At 42.9% G+C, this 21,839-nt stretch overlaps 1 pseudogene; it reads left to right on the top strand.

Annotated features, from left to right (window-relative positions):
* Positions 1-15,400: 15,400 nt before the first annotated feature.
* LOC127348668 (uncharacterized) lies at positions 15,401-16,633 on the top strand (annotated as a pseudogene).
* The last annotated feature ends 5,206 nt before the right edge of the window (positions 16,634-21,839 follow it).

Genomic DNA, 21,839 nt, shown 5'->3' with positions numbered 1-21,839 from the left:
TCAATCTCACCGGCTTGCTGTAAACAAATGATTAAACGTATGGTGTGGAGAATGATGTTTGTTTGCAAAGAACAACAGAGAACAATGATTGCAGTAGATTGTATTCAGATGTAAAAGAATGGACCGGGGTCCACAGTTCACTAGTGGTGTCTCTCCAATAAGAAATAGCATGTTGGGTGAACAAATTACAGTTGGGCAATTGACAAATAGAGAGGGCATAACAATGCACATACATATCATGATGACTAATATGAGATTTACTTAGGGCATTACGACAAATAACATAGACCGCTATCCAGCATGCATCTATGCCTAAAAACTCCACCTTCGGGTTAGCATCCGCACCCCTTCCAGTATTAAGTTGCAAACAACAGACAATTGCATTAAGTATGGTGCGTAATGTAATCAACACAAATATCCTTAGACAAAGCATTGATGTTTTATCCCTAGTGGCAACAGTACATCCACAACCTTAGAACTTTCACATCCCTCCCAGATTCAATGGAGGCATGAACCCACTATCGAGCATAAATACTCCCTCTTGGAGTCACAAGTATAAACTTGGCCAGAGCCTCTACTAGCAACGGAGAGCATGCAAGATCATAAACAACACATATATGATAGATCAATAATCAACTTGACATAGTTTTCCATATTCATCGGATCCCAACAAACACAACATGTAGCATTACAAATAGATGATCTTGATCATGTTAGGCAGCTCACAAGATCTAAACATGATAGCACAAGAGGAGAAGACAACCATCTAGCTACTACTATGGACCCATAGTTCAAGGATGAACTACTCACACATCAGTCCGGAGGTGATCATGGTGATGTAGAGTCCTCCGGGTAATGATTCCCCTCTCCGGCAGGGTGCCGGAGGCGATCTCCTGAATCCCCCGAGATGGGATTGGCGGCGGCGGAGTCTCTGGAACTTTTCTTGTATCGTGGCTCTCGGTAATAGGGGTTTCGCGACGGAGGGAATAAATAGGCGAAGAGGCAGAGTCGGGAGGCGCACGAGGGCCCCACACCATAGGCCGGCGCGGGCCCCTTCCTGGCCGCGCTGCCTGGTGGGGTCGCCACCTCGTGGCCCCACTCCGTATCTCCTTCGGTCTTCTGGAAAGCTCCGTGGAAAATAAGACCCTGGGCTTTTGTTTCGTCCAATTCCGAGAATATTTCCTATGTAGGATTTCTGAAACCAAAAACAACAGAAAACATGAACTGGCGCTTCGGCATCTCGTTAATAGGTTAGTGCCGGAAAATGCATATAAATGATATAAAGTGTATATAAAACATGTGAGTATTGTCATAAAACTAGCATGGAACATAAGAAATTATAGATACGTTTGAGACGTGTCAAGCATCCCCAAGCTTAGTTCCTACTCGCCCTCGAGTAGGTAAACAATAACAAGGATAATTTCTGAAGTGACATGCTACTATCATAATCTTGATCAATACTATTGTAAAGCATATGAGATGAATGAAGTGATTCGAAGCAATGGTAAAGACAATGACTAAAAAACTGAATCATATAGCAAAGACTTTTCATGAATAGTACTTTCAAGACAAGCATCAATAAGACTTGCATAGGAGTTAACTCATAAAGCAATAAATTCTTAGTAGAAGGTTTTGAAGCAACATAAAGGAAGATATAAGTTTCAGCAGTTGCTTTCAACTTCAACATGTATATCTCATGGATAATTGTCAACAGAAAGTAATATGATGAATGCAAATAAGCAAATATGTAGGAATCAATGCACAAAGTTGACACAAGTGTTTGCTTCTAAGATAGAAAGAAGTAGGTAAACTGACTCAACATAAAGTAAAAGAAAGGCCCTTCGCAGAGGGAAGCAGGGATTACTATTTTTGTGCTAGAGCTTTTATTTTGAAAACATAGAAACAATTTTGTCAACGGTAGTAATAATTCATATGTGTTATGCATAAGACATCCTATAAGTTGCAAGCCTCATGCATCGAATACCAATAGTGCTCGCACCTTGTCCTAATTAGCTTGGATTTCCATGGATTATCATTGCATTACATATGTTTCAACCAAGTGTCACAAAGGGGTACCTCTATGCCGCCTGTACAAAGGTCCAAGGAGATAGATCACATTTGATTTCTCATTTTTGATAGATCTCAACTCGAGGACATCCATACCGGGACAACATAGAAAACAGATAATGGACTCCTCTTTAATGCTTAAGCATTCAACAACAGATAATATTCTCATAAGAGATTGAGGATTAATGTCCAAACTGAAACTTCCACCATGATACATGGCTTTGGTTGGCGGCCCAAAGTTCTTCTCTAACAATATGCATACTCAAACCATTTAATCATGATAAATCACCCTTACTTCAGACAAGACGAACATGCATAGCAACTCACATGATATTCAAAAAAAGTGTGATAGTTGATGGCGTCCCCAGAAACATGGTTACCGCTCAACAAGCAACTTATAAGAAATAAGATACATAAGTTACATATTCTTTACCACAATAGTTTTTAAGGCTACTTTCCCATGAGCTATATATTGCAAAGACAAGGAATGAAAATTTAAAGGTAGCACGCAAGCAATTTACTTTGGAATGGCAGAGAAATACCACATAGTAGGTTGGTATGGTGGACACAAATGGCATAGGTTTTGGCTCAAGGTTTTGGATGCACGAGAAGCATTCCCTCTCAGTACAAGTCTTTGGCTAGCAAGGTTGTTTGAAACAAACACAAGTATGGACCGGTATAGCAAAACTTACATAAAAACATATTGCAAGCATTATAAGACTCTACACTGTCTTCCTTGTTGTTCAAACACTTTGCCAGAAAATATCTAGACTTTTAGAGAGACCAATCATGCAAACCAAATTTCAACAAGCTCTACAGTAATTCTCCACTAATAGGTTCAAACTACATGATGCAAGAGCTTAAACATGATCTATTTGAGAGCTCAAAACAATTGCCAAGTATCAATTTATTCAAGACCATATAGCAATTACCACGTGAAGCATTTTCTGTTTCCAACCAAATAGCATTGAACGAAGCAGTTTCAACCTTCGCCATGACCATTAAAAGTAAAGCTAAGAACACCAGTGTTCATATGAACGAGCGGAGCGTGTATTTCTCCCACACAAGGAATGCGATCTGATTTTATTCAAACACAAACAAAAATAAAAACATACAGACGCTCCAAGTAAAGCACATAAGATGTGACGGAATAAAAATATAGTTTCACTAGAGGTGACCTGATAAGTTGTCGATGAAGAAGGGGATGCCTTGGGCATCCCCAAGCTTAGATGCTTGAGTATTCTTGAAATATGCAGGGATGAACCACGGGGGCATCCCCAAGCTTAGACTTTTCACTCTTCTTGATCATATTGTATCATCCTCCTCTCTTGACCCTTGAAAACTTCCTCCACACCAAACTCAAAACAAACTCATTAGAGGGTTAGTGCATAATCAAAAATTTACATGTTCAGAGGTAACACAATCATTCTTAACACTTCTGGACATTGCCCAAAGCTACTGAAAGTTAATGGAACAAAAAAATCCATTCAACACAGCAAAAGAGGCAATGTGAAATAAAAGGCAGAATCTGTCAAAACAGAACAGTCCGTAAAGACGAATTTTTTAGAGACACTTAACATGCTCAGATGAAGAAGCTCAAATTGAATGAAAGTTGCGTACATATCTGAGGATTACTCATGATTTTTCGCAGATTTTTCTGAGTTACCTACAGAGAGATCTACTCAAATTCGTGACAGTAGTAACAACTTCCAAGACACAAATATAAAACAAAATTGCAGAAGTAAAATAATGGGTTGTCTCCCATAAGCGCTTTTCTTTAACGCCTTTCAGCTAGGCGCAGAAAGTGTAAATCAAGTATTATCAAGAGATGAAGCATCAACAGAGGAATTGGGAGCTTTCTCAAGAATGCATTGTATCTTATCTATGTAGGTTTCAGAGGCTCCTCTTTCTTTACTTTTAGGCTTACTATCCTCCTCAAATAAATTTTCAGGAACAATCCAATCAAAATTCTTTTATAGTGCCTCGTGCATTCCTAAGAACTTACAAGGTATTGGTACTTTAATCTCCCCCTCACAATTGACTTTATTAGTGTACTTTAGTCTATCTTTTTCCATCTTTTCAAGGGTATTTGCAAAATTGGTATAAAAGCCAAGCATCTTATGTTTAATAAAGACTTTTCTAGCTTCTCTAGCTACATCACTGAATTCTTTAAGAAGGGTTTCTAAAACGAAATATTTCTTTTCTCCTTCTTCCATATCACAGAGTGTAAAAAACATATGTTGCATTATAGGGTTGAGACTAACAAATCTAGCTTCCAACATGTGTACTAAAGAGGCAGTAGCAATTTCATAAGTAGGAGCAAGTTCTACCAAGTGTCTATCTTCAAAATCTTTAACTATACTAACATGAGTGAAAAATTCTTCTATATTATCTCTTCCAATGATAGACCCATGCCCTACTGGTATATCTTTCAGAGTGAACTTAGGAGGAAGCATGATGAAATAAACAAAAAGATAAATAAAGTAAATGCAAGTAACTAATTTTTTTGTGTTTTTGATATAAAGAACACAAACAAGACAGTAAATAAAGTAAAGCAAGTAACTAATTTTTTTTGTATTTTTGATATAAAGAAAGCAAACAAAATAGAAAATAAAATAAAGTAAAGCAAGACAATAACAAAGTAAAGAGATTGGATGTGAGAGACTCCCCATGCAGCGTGTCTTGATCTCCCCGGCAACGGCGCCAGAAAACAGTCTTGATGACACGTTGATTGCTTTGATACGCGTTCATCACGCGTCCGTTGGGAACCCCAAGAGGAAGGTGTGATGCGTACAGTGGCAAGTTTTCCCTCAGTAAGAAACCAAGGTTTATCGAACCAGTAGGAGCCAAGAAGCACGTTGAAGGTTGATGGCGACAGAGTGTAGTGCGGCGCAACACCAGGGATTCCGGCGCCAACGTGGAACCTGCACAACACAACCAAATTACTTTGCCCCAACGTGATAGTGAGGTTGTCAATCTCACCGGCTTGCTGTAACAAAGGATTAGATGTATAGTGTGGATGATGATGTTTGCAGAGAACAGGAGAACGAGTATTGCAGTAGATTGTATTCGATGTAAAAGAATGGACCGGGGTCCACAGTTCACTAGTGGTGTCTCTCCGATAAGAATAAGCATGTTGGGTGAACAAATTACAGTTGGGCAACTGACAAATAAAGAGGGCATGCCCATGCACATACATGTTATGATGAGTAGTGTGAGATTTAATTGGGCATTACGACAAAGTACATAGACCGCTATCCAGCATGCATCTATGCATAAAAAGTCCACCTTCAGGTTATCATCCGAACCCCCTCCAGTATTAAGTTGCAAACAACAGACAATTACATTAAGTATGGTGCGTAATGTAATCAATAAATATATCCTTAGACATAGCATTGATGTTTTATCCCTAGTGGCAACAGCACATCCACAACCTTAGAACTTTCTGTCACTGTCCCAGATTTAATGGAGGCATGAACCCACTATCGAGCATAAATACTCCCTCTTGGAGTTACAAGCAAAAACTTGGCCAGAGCCTCTACTAGCAACGGAGAGCATGCAAGATCATAAACAACACATAGATGATAGATTGATAATCAACATAACATAGCATTCAATATTCATCGGATCCCAACAAACGCAACATGTAGCATTACAAATAGATGATCTTGATCATGTTAGGCAGCTCACAAGATCGAACAATGATAGCACAATGAGGAGAAGACAACCATCTAGCTACTACTGTGGACCCATAGTCCAGGGGTGAACTACTCACACATCACTCCGGAGGCGACCATAGCGGTGTAGAGTCCTCCGGGAGATGATTCCCCTCTCCGGCAGGGTGCCAGAGGCGATCTCCTGAATCCCCCGAGATGGGATTGGCGGCGGCAGCGTCTCTGGAAGGCTTTCCGTATCGTGGCTCTCGGTACTGGAACTATTATCGATGAAGGCTTAAGTAGGCGGAAGGGTAGGTCAGGGGGCACCACGAGGGCCCCACACGCTAGGGCCGCGCGGCCCAAGGCCTGGCCGCGCCGCCCTGTTGTGTGGGCGCCTCGTCGCCCCACTTCGTATCTCCTCCGGACTTCTGGAAACTTCGTGGAAAAATAAGATCATGGGCGTTGATTTCGTCCAATTCCGAGAATATTTCCTTACTAGGATTTCTGAAACCAAAAACAGCAGAAAACAGCAACTGGCTCTTCGGCATCTTGTTAATAGGTTAGTGCCGGAAAATGCATAAATATGACATAAAGTATGTATAAAATATGTGAGTATTATCAATAAAGTAGCATGGAACATAAGAAATTATAGATACGTTTGAGACGTATCAAGCATCCCCAAGCTTAGTTCCTACTCGTCCCGAGTAGGTAAACGATAACAAAGATAATTTCTGAAGTGACATGCCATCATAATCTTGATCAATACTATTGTAAGCATATGTAATGAATGCAACGATCCAAAGCAATGGTAAAGATAATGAGTAAACAATTGAATCATATAACAAAGACTTTTCATGAATAGTACTTTCAAGACAAGCATCAATAAGTCTTGCATAAGAGTTAACTCATAAAGCAATAAGTTCATAGTAAAGGCATTGAAACAACACAAAGGAAGATTAAGTTTCAGCGGTTGCTTTCAACTTGTAACATGTATATCTCATGGATAGTTGTCAACATAAAGTAATATGATGAATGCAAATATGCAAGTATGTAAGAATCAATGCACAGTTAACACAAGTGTTTGCTTCTTGAGGTGGAAGGAAATAGGTAAACTGACTCAACATAAAAGTAGAAGAATAGCCCTTCGAAGAGGGAAGCATCGATTGCTATATTTGTGCTAGAGCTTTTATTTTGAAACAAGAAACAATTTTGTCAACGGTAGTAATAAAGCATATGTGTTATGTAAATTATATCCTACAAGTTGCAAGCCTCATGCATAGTATACCAATAGTGCCTGCACCTTGTCCTAATTAGCTCAGATTACATGGATTATCACCGCAATACATATGTTTTAACCAAGTATCACAAAGGGGTACCTCTATGCCGCCTGTACAAAGGTCTAAGGAGAAAGCTCGCATTGGATTTCTCGCTTTTGATTATTCTCAACTTAGACATCCATACCGGGACAACATAGACAACAGATAATGGAATCCTCTTTAATGCTTAAGCATTCAACAACAATTAATATTCTCATAAGAGATTGAGGATTGTTGTCCAAAACTGAAACTTCCACCATGGATCATGGCTTTAGTTAGCGGCCCAATGTTCTTCTCTAACAATATGCATGCTCAAACCATTCAACTCATGGTAAATCGCCCTTACTTCAGACAAGACGAACATGCATAGCAACTCACATGATATTCAACAAAGGGTAGTTGATGGTGTCCCCAGGAACATGGTTATCGCACAACGAGCAACTTAATAAGAAATAAGATACATAAGTACATATTCAATACCACAATAGTTTTTAGGCTATTTGTCCCATGAGCTATATATTGCAAAGACAAAGAATAGAAATTTAAAGGTAGCACTCAAGCAATTTACTTTGGAATGGCGGAGAAATACCATGTAGTAGGTAGGTATGGTGGACACAAATGGCATAGTTATTTGGCTCAAGGATTTGGATGCACGAGAAGTAATCCCTCTCAATACAAGGCTTAGGCTAGCAAGGTTATTTGAAGCAAACACAAGTATGAACCGGTACAGCAAAACTTACATAAAAACATATTTCAAGCATTATAAGACTCTACACTGTCATCCTTGTTGCTCAAACCCTTACTAGAAAATATCTAGATTCTAGAGAGACCAATCATGCAAACCAAATTTCAACAAGCTCTATGTATTTCTTCACTAATAGGTGCAAAATATATGATGCAAGAGCTTAAACATGATCCTTATGAGCACAACAATTGCCAAGTATAATATTATTCAAGACATTCTACCAATTACCACATGTAGCATTTCCCGTTTCCAACCATATAACAATTAACGAAGCAGTTCAACCTTCGCCATGAACATTATGAGTAAAGCCAAGGACATATTTTTCCATATGCAACAGCGGAGCGTGTCTCTCTCCCACACAATGAATGCTAGGATCCAACTTTATTCAAACAAAACAAAAACATACAGACGCTCCAAGTAAAGCGCATAAGATGTGACGGAATAAAAATATAGTTTCACTAGAGGAACCTGATAATGTTGTCGATGAAGAAGGGGATGCCTTGGGCATCCCCAAGATTAGATGCTTGAGTCTTCTTGAAATATGCAGGGGTGAACCACCGGGGCATCCCCAAGCTTAGAGCTTTCACTCTCCTTGATCATATTGTATCATCCTCCTCTCTTGATCCTTGAAAACTTCCTCCACACCAAACTCAAAACAACTCATTAGAGGGTTAGTGCATTAATCAAAATTCACATGTTCAGAGGTGACATAATCATTTTTAACACTTCTGGACACTGCACAAAGCTACTGAAAGTTAATGGAACAAAGAAATCCATCAACCATAGCAAAACAGGCAATGTGAAATAAAAGGCAGAATCTGTCAAAAAAGAACAGTACGTAAAGACGAATTTTTAAGAGGCACCAGACTTGCTCAAATGAAAATTCTCAAATTGAATGAAAGTTGCGTACATATCTGAGGATCACTCACGTAAATTGGCAGAATTTTCTGAGTTACCTACAGAGAATTCATCCCAGATTCGTGACAGCAAGAAATCTGTTTCTGCGCAGTAATCCAAATCTAGTATGAACCTTACTATCAAAGACTTTACTTGGCACAACAATGCAACAAAATTAAGATAAGAAGAGTTTGATACAGTAGTAACAATTTCCAAGACTCAAATATAAAACAAAAGTGCTGTAGTAAAATCATGGGTTGTCTCCCGTAAGCGCTTTTCTTTAACGCCTTTCAGATAGGCGCAGAAAGTGTGTATCAAGTATTATCAAGAGATGATGTATCAACAGCGGGGGTTTGGAGTTTTCTCAACCATGCATTGTATTTTGTATACGTAAGTTTCAGAGGCTCCCTTTTCATTAGTCTTAGGCTTCCTATTCTCATCAAACAAATTTTCAGGGACAAGCCAAGCATAATTATCTTCTAGAGCTTCATGCATTCCTAGGAGCTTGCAAGGTATTGGTGCTTTAATCTTCCCACCATCATTAACATTATTAGTATACTTTATTCTATCCATGTCCATCTTTTCAAGTGTTCTTTTAAAATCGGTGAACATACCAAGCCTCTTATGCTTAATAAAAACTTTTCTAGCTTCTTTAGCTATATCTTTAAATTCTCGAACAAGGACTTTTAAAACAAAATATCTCTTTTCTCCCCTCTCCATATCAGAAAGTGTAAGAAACATGTGTTGTATCATGGGGTTGAGACTAATAAATCTAGTTTCTATCATGCGTACCAAACAGGCAGAGGCACTTTCATAGGTAGGGATAGTTTTTGCCAGGGGTATATCTTCAAGATCTTCATTCATGCTAACATGGGTGAAAAATTCTTCTATATTCACTACAAGAAAAGTTCTGATAGACAACGTCTCAAAATCGTCCGCTAAGGGGTGTTTTTCATCGCCTATGGGCCTAACCCGATGAAATGGGTTCTGTTGTCGAAACTGCGTCAGGCAAAGTCCTACCACGTTTTTTTCGGTCCATCGCGCTTGGGCGCCCTTCCGCCACGGAAAATCGGACCGTTGCTGAAGTGTTTCCGGGAGCCCGTTGACTGCTGACGTCATGCAAACTGACACGTGGCAGACGCCGTTAACTGGCAGTTAACGGCGTTAACCGCTGAAACCCCGTGGTAGATGGCAGGCCCACACGAGGCCTGCCACGTCTTAACCGGGCCGGCCCATTAAGTTTGCGGGCCGGGCCAGCTGACTTAGTTTGACCGGTCAACTATATAGCTGGGCTGGTCCATTAGTTACGTGGGCCGGGCCTAACCTCTAAGGTTGACTGGTCAAAACATTAATGGGCCAGCCCACTAAGCATGTGGGCCGGGCCGAATGCACTCGTTTGACCGGTCAACAGGCAAAAGGGCCGGCCCACAAGACATGTGGGACCCACTTTTCTGTTATCGGGCCGGCCCATTTACCTAGTGGGGTCCACCTTAAAACAACTGGGCCGGCCCAAGAAGTTATTGGGCCGGCCCAATTAGCATGTGGGTCCCACTTTCCTGCTATCGGGCCGGCCCATTTAGTACGTGGGGTCCACAATAGATCAAATGGGCTGGCCCAACAAGAAAGTGGGCCGGGCCAAAACACAGGTGGGTCGCACTTCCCTGTTAAAGGGCCGGCCCATTTAGTATGTGGGGTAGCAAGTGGGCCGGCCCAACAAGACAGTGGGCCGGGCCAAAAGCGCAGGTGGGTCCCACTTTCCTGTTAAAGGGCCAGCCCATTTAGTATGTGGGGTCCACCATATAGCAAGTGGGCCGGCCCAACAAGATAGTGGGCCGGGCCAAAAACACAGGTGGGTCCCACTTTCGTCTTAAAGGGCCAGCCCATTTAGTGTGTGGGGTCCGCCATATAGCAAGTGGGCCGACCCAACAAGATAGTGGGCCGGGCCAAAAGCACAGGTGGGTCCCACTTTCCTGTTAAAGGGCCGGCCCATTTAGAACGTAGGGTCCACCATATAGCAAGTGGGCCGGCCCAACAAGATAGTGGGCCGGGCCAAAAGCATAGGTGGGTCCCACTTTCCTCTTAAAGGGCCGGCCCATTTAGCATGTGGGGTCCACCATATAGCAAGTGGGCCGGGCCAAAAACACAGGTGGGTCACACTTTCCACTTAAAAGGCCGGCCCATTTAGTATGTGGGGTCCACCACAAAAGCAATTGGGCTGGCCCAGCTAGTTAGTGGGCCGGCCCAGTAGTGGGTGGGGTCCACCTTAAAGCAAATGGGCCGGCCCAATTAGAGTGTGGGGTCCACGGTAAATCAAGTGGGCTGGCCCAATAAGTAAGTGGGCCAGCCCGTTTAGTTGCTGTTTATATGCCGGCATAATAGGCGCTTTAGGATTTTGCGGGCCGACACATATGTGATTTCGCTTAATTGGGCCGTTTAAGGGATGGGAATTCGTGATTTAGATACTGAGAATATTTACGCAGCATTGATTTCTGTCGGATAGCCTCACTTACCACAAGCACCAAAGAAAAAATGCGCGAAAGAACTATAAAAACTAACTAAATATTACATCAGCTGCAAGGCTTTGAAAAAATATTACAGAACCTAGAGAAATTGAATGGTAATTAAACCTAGCAATACAATGAAGCGATCCGGCAATCTTTTAAGTTGTCCATGCAGCACCTATATCTGAAACAAAGACATTACAAGTTAAGGCAGCAGCAATGGAAAGGCAAAGACACTACCATATTGTTTGCCAAAGAATTTGGAACTCATCATTTCGTCGTTATAAGAAGATCATTGTAATGCACACAATAAGCAAACAAAGAGTGCATGCCGCATACCAACAGCCAATATAACAGAGCATGTTAGAATGAAACAACAGACTTACTACTGTCGAGTCCCATGCAAACCAACATGTTCAGGGAGTACAAAATTGGCATGAACAACATAGTAGCAGGCTATAAATTTTGTAACAACGACTAAGCAAGATGAAGTTATGATGGCTACATCTACAGAGCAGGGAATGTAAACCAAAAATAGAAGTTACGATGGCAAAAGCTAAAGAGGAGGGAATGTGAACCAACATGTGCTAAGTGCAATTACTTCAAATTGGCCGTGAACTAAATAATACTCCTGAACTTATAGTGAAGGGGATGCAAATCAAGATGTTTCGGGATATAAACTTGTAATGAGCAACACATAGAGGACAGTTAATGATGGAGCTTAGGATGGACCAGATACAGAATATAGTGGGATCACCTGTGAACTTGTATAAGAGGGAATGCAAACCAATATGTCCAGCTTTCCATATGTGAGCGTCATGCCAAGTCAGAGAAACAAGTCAATAATGCAGCTTTTGAAGAACAAGATGGCACGCAAAATTATTATCTAGTAGTATGACAAGTTTATTTGTACTACAGGCTAGATAGCAGAGTGATAGCATGCCAAACTAAGTCCTTACTTTGTTAGCTTACAATGAACTAGATACAAAACAATGGCATCACCTGTAGTACAGGGAATGCAAGCCAACATGTTCATGGAGTAAAAAATTGGCACAAACAACATAGTAGCAGACCATAATTTTTGTAACAACGACTGAGCAAGATAAAGTTATGATGGCTAGATCTACAGAGCAGGGAATGTAAACCAAATATAGAAGTTACGATGCCAAAAGCTATAGAGCAGGGAATGCGAACCAACATGTGCAATTACTTAAAATTGGCCATGAACTAAATAATAGCAGGATGTTACTATAATACATATAATTTTTGTAACAACGACTGAGCAAGATAGAAGTTATGATGGCTACATCTACAGAGCAGGGAATGCAAACCAAAATGTTCAATCGCTTAAAGTTAGCAATGAACTAGAAAATAGCAAGGTGTTACGGTCATAGCTAGGAATGAACTAAAAGAGCTTTAGACAAACAAGCATCTGAACCCAGAACATGGCGCTAAAACAAGGGACTTACATTAGGAGAAGCACTCTGTGGGAGTCACAACAGATCTTCCTGGGGTTGATAGATTCGGTGATGAAGTACGCTACATGTGCTACTTGGGGTTGGAGAGACGGCCATTACACTTCATGGTTACTCATCTCATCTGCAAAAACGTAACGGCGCGTCGTTAGCACAAACAGGTTCCCCCAAGATTAAACAAGAACTTGCAGGCAAGCAATAGAAAAGCGATAGTAGAAGAGTTTAGATCATGCAAGGCGCCGGTGAAGCAGATCCGGTTCATGCAGAGCGGTGTCGGTGAGCAAGATCCGATGCGGTGGATGACGGATCCGGCGAAGCGGCTCCGGTGGGGTGGACAATACCGCAGCTGAAGCGACTGCGGTAAACTGCTGGATGAGCATATGGTTTCGAGGTTCGGCGGGGATGATCCGGTCCGGTTGATGACGGCGTCGATGAAGCGGCTCCGGCAGGCAGCCGGATAACGAGGATCGCGAGGCCTCGGGTAGGCCAGGGAAGTCCGGCGGGGATGTTCCGGTGCGGAGGTCGTGGAGGTGGGAGAGAGAGCGACTTGGGAAGTTCCGGTGGGTGTGGTTTCGGAGGAGAGACTGAGTGAAATGAATTTGTTTTCGGTTAGTCTCCGGGGCTAGGGAGGTGGTGATCGAAAAAAATGACGGGTAGACCCCCCACCAACCGACTTATACATGGACATTGTTGTCATCTTTACGAGGGTAGAATGGGAAGTTAGAAGCGTGTGAAATATTTGTATTTTTCGGGCGGGAAGTTTTGCCGCTGGAATGAGATTTCGAATTTGGCTACAGTCCAAGTAATACAGAAATATGAGACTGTACTAGTACGGCCAAGTGTCACATCAAGTCATCATCACGTTGAAAATCGGTTACCGCGATCATAATCATGATGTATCTTGAAAATCAATTTTGAAAAGCCCTTCCGAAATATTTCGGGATTTGTAGGAGATTTTGCAGTTTGACTGAGAATTGATTTTGAATAAGGCTATGGTCTAAGTAAAAAAAATCTTCGAAAAGGGGATATGACCCCAGCCTCTGCATCGTGGTGATGCACACGGCCTTTATTAATAATCCAGTCGGAACAAAAGTATGTTGTACAGATGGTCTAAGTAATATACTCGTGATTGTAATATAAAGATGACAAGTCAGGTAAGCATAGTGCTTAAGTACTGCAAAACGTAGAAGAAAATTCAGGAAACATTAACAAATACTGTATGTATTTACTGTAGCAATCACTGTATATTTTTACTGTACAAAAATAGTATAAATATTAAAAAAGATAGTCATAATTTTGATTGTTACTAATTATTGTAAATGCATATGGCTTATATATATTATGGAAGTTAATTTAGATCAAATTAGACTTAATCATGTAGATGTGGAGAAGGAAAATTAGAGAGGTGTATCTTGCACGTTAGAGGATCTGCTTCCGGGGTAGACCATGCTACTTAGACTACTCATAGTGGGAGTAACTAAGGAGTATTAACATAGAGCTACATGCATTGCCAACCTACACAGCACCGATACAGATACGTGTATCCGTATCGGATCTATACGATACGTAAATATGGCATTTTGAAAATGCGCGGATACAAGGATACCTTTTAATAGCTTTCTAAATTAGAAATAAATTTACACCAATACATTGATACAACGGCATTTTGTATTGCTCCACAACCCTTGATTTATCTAAAATTGTAACATAAATAACTTCACAGTAGAATGTTAGGATTTGTAGCTTGCTCCCGCTTATCTTGGTTCTCGGCATCGGCTGCTTGCTGCAGCCGCCAGTCAAGCTTCTTGGCTCTTGCGCTGAGACGGAAAAGTTGTCGGCTCTCCGCCAGCTAGGTCGCCACCTGCTACTGGGTGCAGATCTAGTACTGCCACCACAAGAGGAAGGAGGCAGCTGTGTCGGGGTCTCGGGGGAGGGTGGGAATTGGCAAGGGAGGGTTAAAAAAGAGGTTAGGATTTTTCATCTGGGCTGGACCGTATCGGATCTGTGTCCAAACCGTATCGGAATAGGTATCTGAATTATTATCAATTATTTTTAATTCGTTAATTTAGCGATACGTCACAAACCATAGGGATACGGTATCTGAGCCGTATCCGTATCGGATACCGTATCTGACACGGACACGGCCTCTCTGCCCCGTATCCGTGTAGCGGAGTTGCCAACTAGGCAAATTGATGACATGGCATGATATTAAATGAAGAAAGAGATGGTTGTGGTAAGTGGTAACTAGCTATGTTACCATAACACTTCTCAAGATAGAATGAGTCTACATGCTAACTAATACACTCATGCATGATAGTACTACATCTAAGTTACTATGCATTAGGCTGGTGCCAACGCGGGAGAGAGGCGGGGTGGGAGACGGGCGGGAGGCGGGCGGGACGAGAGGGAGGGGCGACGGCGGGGGCGCCGGGCGGTATCGCTCGCTCCCGCCCGGCTACCGCCTGCGTTGGGGGCGAGAGCGAGGCGGGAGCGAGGCGGGAGGCGGGCGGCAGCGATGGCGGGGTGGGGCGAGAGGCGGGGCGAGAGGGAAGGGCTGAGGTGGCGCGTTGTGATTGGTTGTTGGGGTAGCCGTTGGGGTAGCCGTTGCTGGTTCAAAAAAATCCGAAAAAACCCCAAAAATTCATCCCAACCCCCTATAAATACCCCCATATGTTTTGAGTCATTCCACACCTCCACTCTCCATTTCCGCTCCACTCAACGCCATGTCTTTGTCCAGCAGCAGTTCGAGCGACGGAGTGGAGGGTGATTTCATCGCTGCATTCCAGGCGGAGTATGAGGAGGAGATGCTCAACGAGGAGGTGGTGCCAAGACGTCGACGCCGCCGAGAGTTCATCAGGCGTGATCATCTGGGTGCCCACGATCGGCTCTTCGAGGACTACTTCGCCGACGACTGCAACTATCTTCCGAGCTACTTTCGGCGAAGGTATCGGATGAGACGATCCCTCTTCCTGCGCATTGTGGCTAGATTGGGTGAATACTCTCCGTATTTCACCCAAAGAAATGATGCTCTCAACCGTGCTGGTTTTTCTCCCCTGCAAAATTGTACTGCGGCTTTGCGTCTGTTAGCTTATGGAGCCGCTGCAGATACAATAGATGAGTGGCTTAAGTTAGCTAGACAAACTTCATCAGATTGTCTAGATAGATTCTGTGAAGGCATCATTGAGTGTTACGGGGAGACGTTTTGCCGTCGCCCTACTGTGGAGGATTCTCAGCGGCTGTTAGCGAAAGCCGAGGAGCGTGGCTTTCCGGGCATGTTAGGGAGCATCGATTGCATGCATTGGCAGTGGAGGAACTGCCCAGTGGCTCATGCCGGTCAATTCACAAGGGGAGACATCAAACACCCTACCATAATCTTAGAAGCCGTTGCGTCGTATGATCGTGGATCTGGCATGCCTTTTTTGGAGTGGCCGGGTCCAACAACGACCTCAATGTACTCAACCAGTCGCCGTTGTTCACTGATGTGCTTAGGGGAGAAGCACCCGTAGTGAACTTCACGGTGAATGGACACGAGTACAACTATGGTTACTACCTTGCCGACGGCATCTACCCCTCCTGGCCGGTGTTCATGAAAGGTGTTACTCTTCCACAAAGTGAAAAGCAGCGAGTGTTCACTGCTGCTCAATCAGCGCATCGCAAAGATGTCGAGTGTGCCTTTGGAGTGTTGAAGGCTAGGTTCAACATTCTAGCAGTTCCGGGACGCTCCTACTCGAGGCGTACTCTTGGATTGATCATGCGTGCATGTGTCATTCTGCACAACATGATCATCGACGATGAGCGTGGACAAAATTTGGACAACATCTATGAGACAGTTGCTTCAAATGTCGGCCCTGCAATACACCACCATGCACCACCAAGCCTAGCAGCCAGGATTCAGATGGACACCGAAATGAGGGAGTCACCGATGTATACACAGCTCCAGCATGATTTGATGGAGCATGTGTGGGCTAATTCCTAGATTATGTAATTTTTACAGATTTTTATGTAATCTTTTCAGATTTTTATGTAATTTTTTTTATGATGTAATCGGTAACAATTTTAGTTCAATAAAATAATTTCCTTGCATTATTTATATTGTTGTAATCTGAAAATGAAATGCTGATGTCAAGGAGAGAGAAAAGCTGACGTGGAGGAAAGAGAAGTAAAGCTGGCACTATAGCCTGTGCATTGGCACCGTGGGGTGAGAGTGGGGTGAGAGTGAGGAAAAAAGCTGACGTGGCGGGTGAGAGTGAGGCTATGCATTGGCACCAGCCTTATGAAGGTAGTAACATAGAGTAGCAACAATTCAGTATAAGACAATACTAACATAGTTTCCATAAAGTACTTCTATCACATAAGAAAACAAAAGATCTAGATGATGACCCAAGAAACAACTTCCATGTATATAATAACAATCTATTGACCATATGGCGGCTTTTGCATCACCCTATCAAAATCATCTGCCTTCAAACACGAGAGCAGAATGTCGACACGTGCTTCAACATGATCCAAGATCCTCTTGATGATCTCATGGACATCTGCATCAGCCGAATTGGAATCAAAGTTGTCAGCCACTAGCTTCTGCTGAAAAAGAAACATCAGTGTTGAAGTCGTCGATCTTAGGAGTCCCCACATTTCATTACTTGCGAGACGAAGATGATCAAATTCCCTTTACTTCATAAGAATGTCTGGATCGCTGGCACGATCGAAATCTTTGCTAGTACTCTCCTTTGGCCGAATTCAAATTTGCATCAGATCTTTGCCCATGCCTTTGGTATATGCGGGTAATTTTTTGCCAATATGTCGTGCATTGCACATAGCGTCCTACTGTACAGGGGTACTTCTACATATCTTCTTCCAAATATAATTTAATTTATTTCGGTTTGGATTCAATTTGTTTCAAAATTCTCTGGTATAGCATTTGTATTGGTAGGAGATGCAGCTTTGAATTTTAATCATTGTTTCTAGGTGCCACACTTGCAGGGTACAGTCAAGGATTTTATCCAATGTTTCATGTCTTGACATATCCTTTTCGTAATGGAGGTTGAGACCCCCAGCCTCTGCATCAAAATGATGCACATGGATTTTTTTAGTATGGTATTCAATAAAATCTGATAAGATGCAAAAACCAAACCTTGGACAAATATGACACATGCTCACTTGGGTAGAAAGCCAATCAAACTGATACAAATTACATTGCAGAGTCCTTGCATGTTAAACTATATATTGCCAAACACCACATATATTAAGTGATACATATTAATTTTGATACTACAACTTTTATGATAGAAGATTTGTAACTACAAACGTTGTGGGCCGTGGCTGCCCTCCTCAATCTACTCACTTGTCTCATCGGCAACCGTCTCCACCTCTCTACATGCACATATGGGTACACCTTCTTCTCACCCGAAGAAGATTACTGGAGTTTCCTGTCATGCTCCGCCACTTGTAGTAGGTGTGCTCCTTTTTCAGAGATGAATTCTCTTTTAGGATGGAGATGTTCTCCTTTTTCAGAGATGAGTTCTCTTTTAGGATGGAGATGTTCTCCTTCGATAGAGATGAGTTCTCCTTTGATAGAGATGAGTGCTCATTCAAGAGTACGGCATACTCATTCCATAGCTTCACATCACGGTTTACCAGATGTGCGTTCACATCTCGGAGCTTGGACGCATGGTCAATCAACTCGCGCGACTCATCCAGGAGCAACCGCCGGATTACTTGCATAGACGCTTCATGTTGTCGTCCTTCATTAGATGGTAGATTCACATAGCGACCCTGTGTGACACATGATATTATACTAATAAAGTGCAAGAGTGTAACTTCAATAGTAATATAGTACTCCGAAAGTTTGCAGGACTTAAACTTCAATACTCCTAGTAATATGTACAAGACTAACTTCAATAGTAATTGTAATATGTATAAATTTCAATTGCAATACTGTAGTAATATGAGTACTCCGGAGCTTGGAGCAATAAAGTTTCAAACTAAGAACGAAACATGAACTAATAAAGTTTGCCCTATGCATCAATCGATGGAGAGGCTGGATCTCCAGTTCGAAAGGGGGGGAAAAGACTGCAGTGAAGTTTGAAGTTTGCATTGAAGTTCGAATGTGGTAATGCAGCTACTCAGTGAGTAATATCTGGGTCTTTCTTAATAAGAACACATTTTATCTGTTTGGCAGGAGAGTATTGGATAGGATCAGAGTCGCAGGGATCCTCAGGAAACACTTCCACGCACGTCGGGTGGACGTGGAACCGCAACACCTCTGCTCTCGCGTTTCTGGTCGTTGCACATACGTGCTCCGATTGCTGCTTCTCCTTCCAGGCCTCCACCCCGTTCTAGCATGGATCAGGCTGAGGGATTGATTCCAATGCCAAAATTACAAGTCCTGGGGCCTGCTGGCATGGATTACGTGAATAGAAATTGGACGCTTCACTAATAAGGCCCGAGGAACCCCTCAAAAAATAAAACTAATAATGCCCCAGGCCAGGCTATCTCTCAGGTTGTCCTGATCTGCCGCAAATACTCACGCCAAAACATGGTGAATGAAGTATTTTGCACCAAATCCCCTCCAAATAATACTCAGTAGGGGGCTAAGTAGTTTTAAACCAATGATTAAACTACATGAACCACTGACCTCGAAGCTCTTCTCCTTGGAGAGGACCGACTTCCCGGCGACGGTGAGGCTGTCTTGCAGCTGCAGCAGGACTGTCACGTCTGAGCCCATGAAGAGGTCGTTGATCCGCTGCCGCATGGTGGGCACATCAGACTCAATGGCGAGGCCGCCATGCGCCTGCTGCAGCTGCTGTGGGGGGGGCGTGCGAGTTGGCGGCGAGGTCCTGTAGTTGCTGCTGGGGGATTACGACGGTGGACCGCACACCTAACAGGCCCCCTAGTCCACTCGTGGGATTCATCGCCGGAAGATGGGGGTGCAGAGGGGAGGCGCTAATACAGAGGTTGTGGATGGTACAGCCGCCGACGAGCACTGTACAGGTTGGGGCTATAGGATTTTGAAGATGAATGGGGAGAGGCGGCAGGAGCCTATAAATCGAGAGGAGTAGCGAGAATTCCCGCCACGGGATTCAAATTTACCCCAACTGCAATTCATACAAGGGGTTGAAATTTTCAAGTTATTTTAACTAGGGAGTAGGGATCACACCGAAGGAGACGAAGCGAGAGCAGTCACGGGGCCCCTCTTATCTTATTTATGGTGTCTGACCTTTTTAGGGTGATGTTGACTGTTGTGCAGGGTTTGTCAATGAGCAGGAGGTGCGAGCGAGCGAGGCCGACAATGAGAGAGAGATTTTTTTTTCGAGAGAGAGGGACAACCGAAGGATCCTGAAGGACCTAGAATTTCACTACGCATAAGAGCACGGTTTATAACAACACACGAAATAAACAGGAAATTACATCTAACTCCCTAACTTGGTGAGAGAGTGTGTTTTTTTTTGCGAAAGAGAGAGAGAGTCTTGAGGCGTCTTCTCTTGACAAAGAAGATGGCTGGCATTTTGCCTACCTACCGCAGGTGACTTGTGCTCACTGAAGTGTGGGACCTCACGCATGGGAACCACACGTAAGTGACAGACCTGTCGTTGTCATAACTCAGGTGCTTATTATACTGTATTAGTACAAAGTTTCCTATGGTTCAAAAAAGGCAATCAAAAGGCATGGATTGTTCATCATTTTCTACATAGCTAGGGAAAATACCATACTGCCATACCAGTGTTTTCAGAAAATAGCCCTTCAAATAGTTTGGCAACATGTTGGACTTCGTCCAGCTTAATTTCTCCCCACATGTGAGCTTGGTACTAGTACTACACAAGAACCATGTCAAACTTTTTAATTAGGGCCCAAGTTTATGTATATATTTGCAACTTTTCACTCACGCATCAAAACTTTGCAAAATATGTGCATTTTGGGTTGTCGCACATATAAATGTGCCTTGACTTGTCTACCACCAATCCAATTTTCATTTGTGGGGAAACATGTGACAAGATACATCATGCCGAAGTTTTGTACTAGGACAAGGACACGCTCAAACTAAACACGGTAATAGGCGATACAACATCGCACACATAAATAGACGACATGTATAGAATCATACATTTTTTGAACACAGAAAAGTCCCGAAGGACCTGGCGGCACTGCTTTTATATTATGACGGTGGGATTACAGATTGCAAGGAGAAATATCTAAGTAAAAGGAAACTACAGAAAAGACATCCAAAAGTAAAAAAGAACCCTAGATCTAGAAAAGGAAACTCCATCTGATCCTTCTCCAACGAGCTCAGATTTTAGCCTCGAAGCGCGATCATCTTCTCCATCGAGACCGGCAAGACCATCCACCTACCGTCTCGTTGGCTTATGCTCGCACGTCCGCTCGTGTTGCAAGTATTCGAGCAAGTCGCCGCTCATGTCGCAACCATCGTTGCTGCAATCTACCTTAAACAGGGAGGGATATCTATTAATCGAACTGCTTCCTCCTACGTCTTCAAGGATGCCGTCGCATCTCGGGCACGCGAGACTGGGCAGGTTTCTTACGCAGCTTCCGCATGTAAGGTGCCCTCGCCCATCCCTGCGAACGCACTGCTTAATACAAGGAAATTAACATGACTGTTCGCCAAAAGAAAAATACAGTTGGGTGGAACCTAACGAAGAAAGTACTAACCTGGTATAGTGGACGCCGTGCTATTTGAAAGCACAAACCGCAGGTGAACGATATTCTCGCCCCATTCGGTTGGAGAAAACATCCACTGGTAAACTCCATGACTTCAGACGAGAGACTTTCACCTTGCAAGACGCCCAGGCATCCCGGGCACGCGCGACCGGACAGTATCCTAGAGCAGCTGCCGCATACCAACTTCTAGCACCCACGGCACTGCTTAATACAAGGAAATTAACATGACTGTTGGCCCAAATTAAAATACATCTGGTTGAACCTAGTGAAGAAAGTACTAACAGATGATATTGCAGGAGGTTGTATGGGTTGAGAGCACACTCTGCAGCTGAACAGTCTTCTCAATTTAGCAAAGTCGACAGAAACTCTAATGCTACCAGGGGGAACCTCCATGCCCAACGATTCTAAAAGGAATATGAATTTAGAGGATGGGAAGGAGATAGGGATAGAGGGTTGTAGTCTTCAACTTGTATATAATATATAGGTGAGGGAATTGCAGATTCCACCAC

This window comes from Lolium perenne, chromosome 4 (assembly GCF_019359855.2).
Source record: "Lolium perenne isolate Kyuss_39 chromosome 4, Kyuss_2.0, whole genome shotgun sequence".
Classification (NCBI taxonomy): Eukaryota; Viridiplantae; Streptophyta; class Magnoliopsida; order Poales; family Poaceae; genus Lolium; species Lolium perenne.
This window is presented reverse-complemented; position numbering and strand designations above follow the sequence as displayed.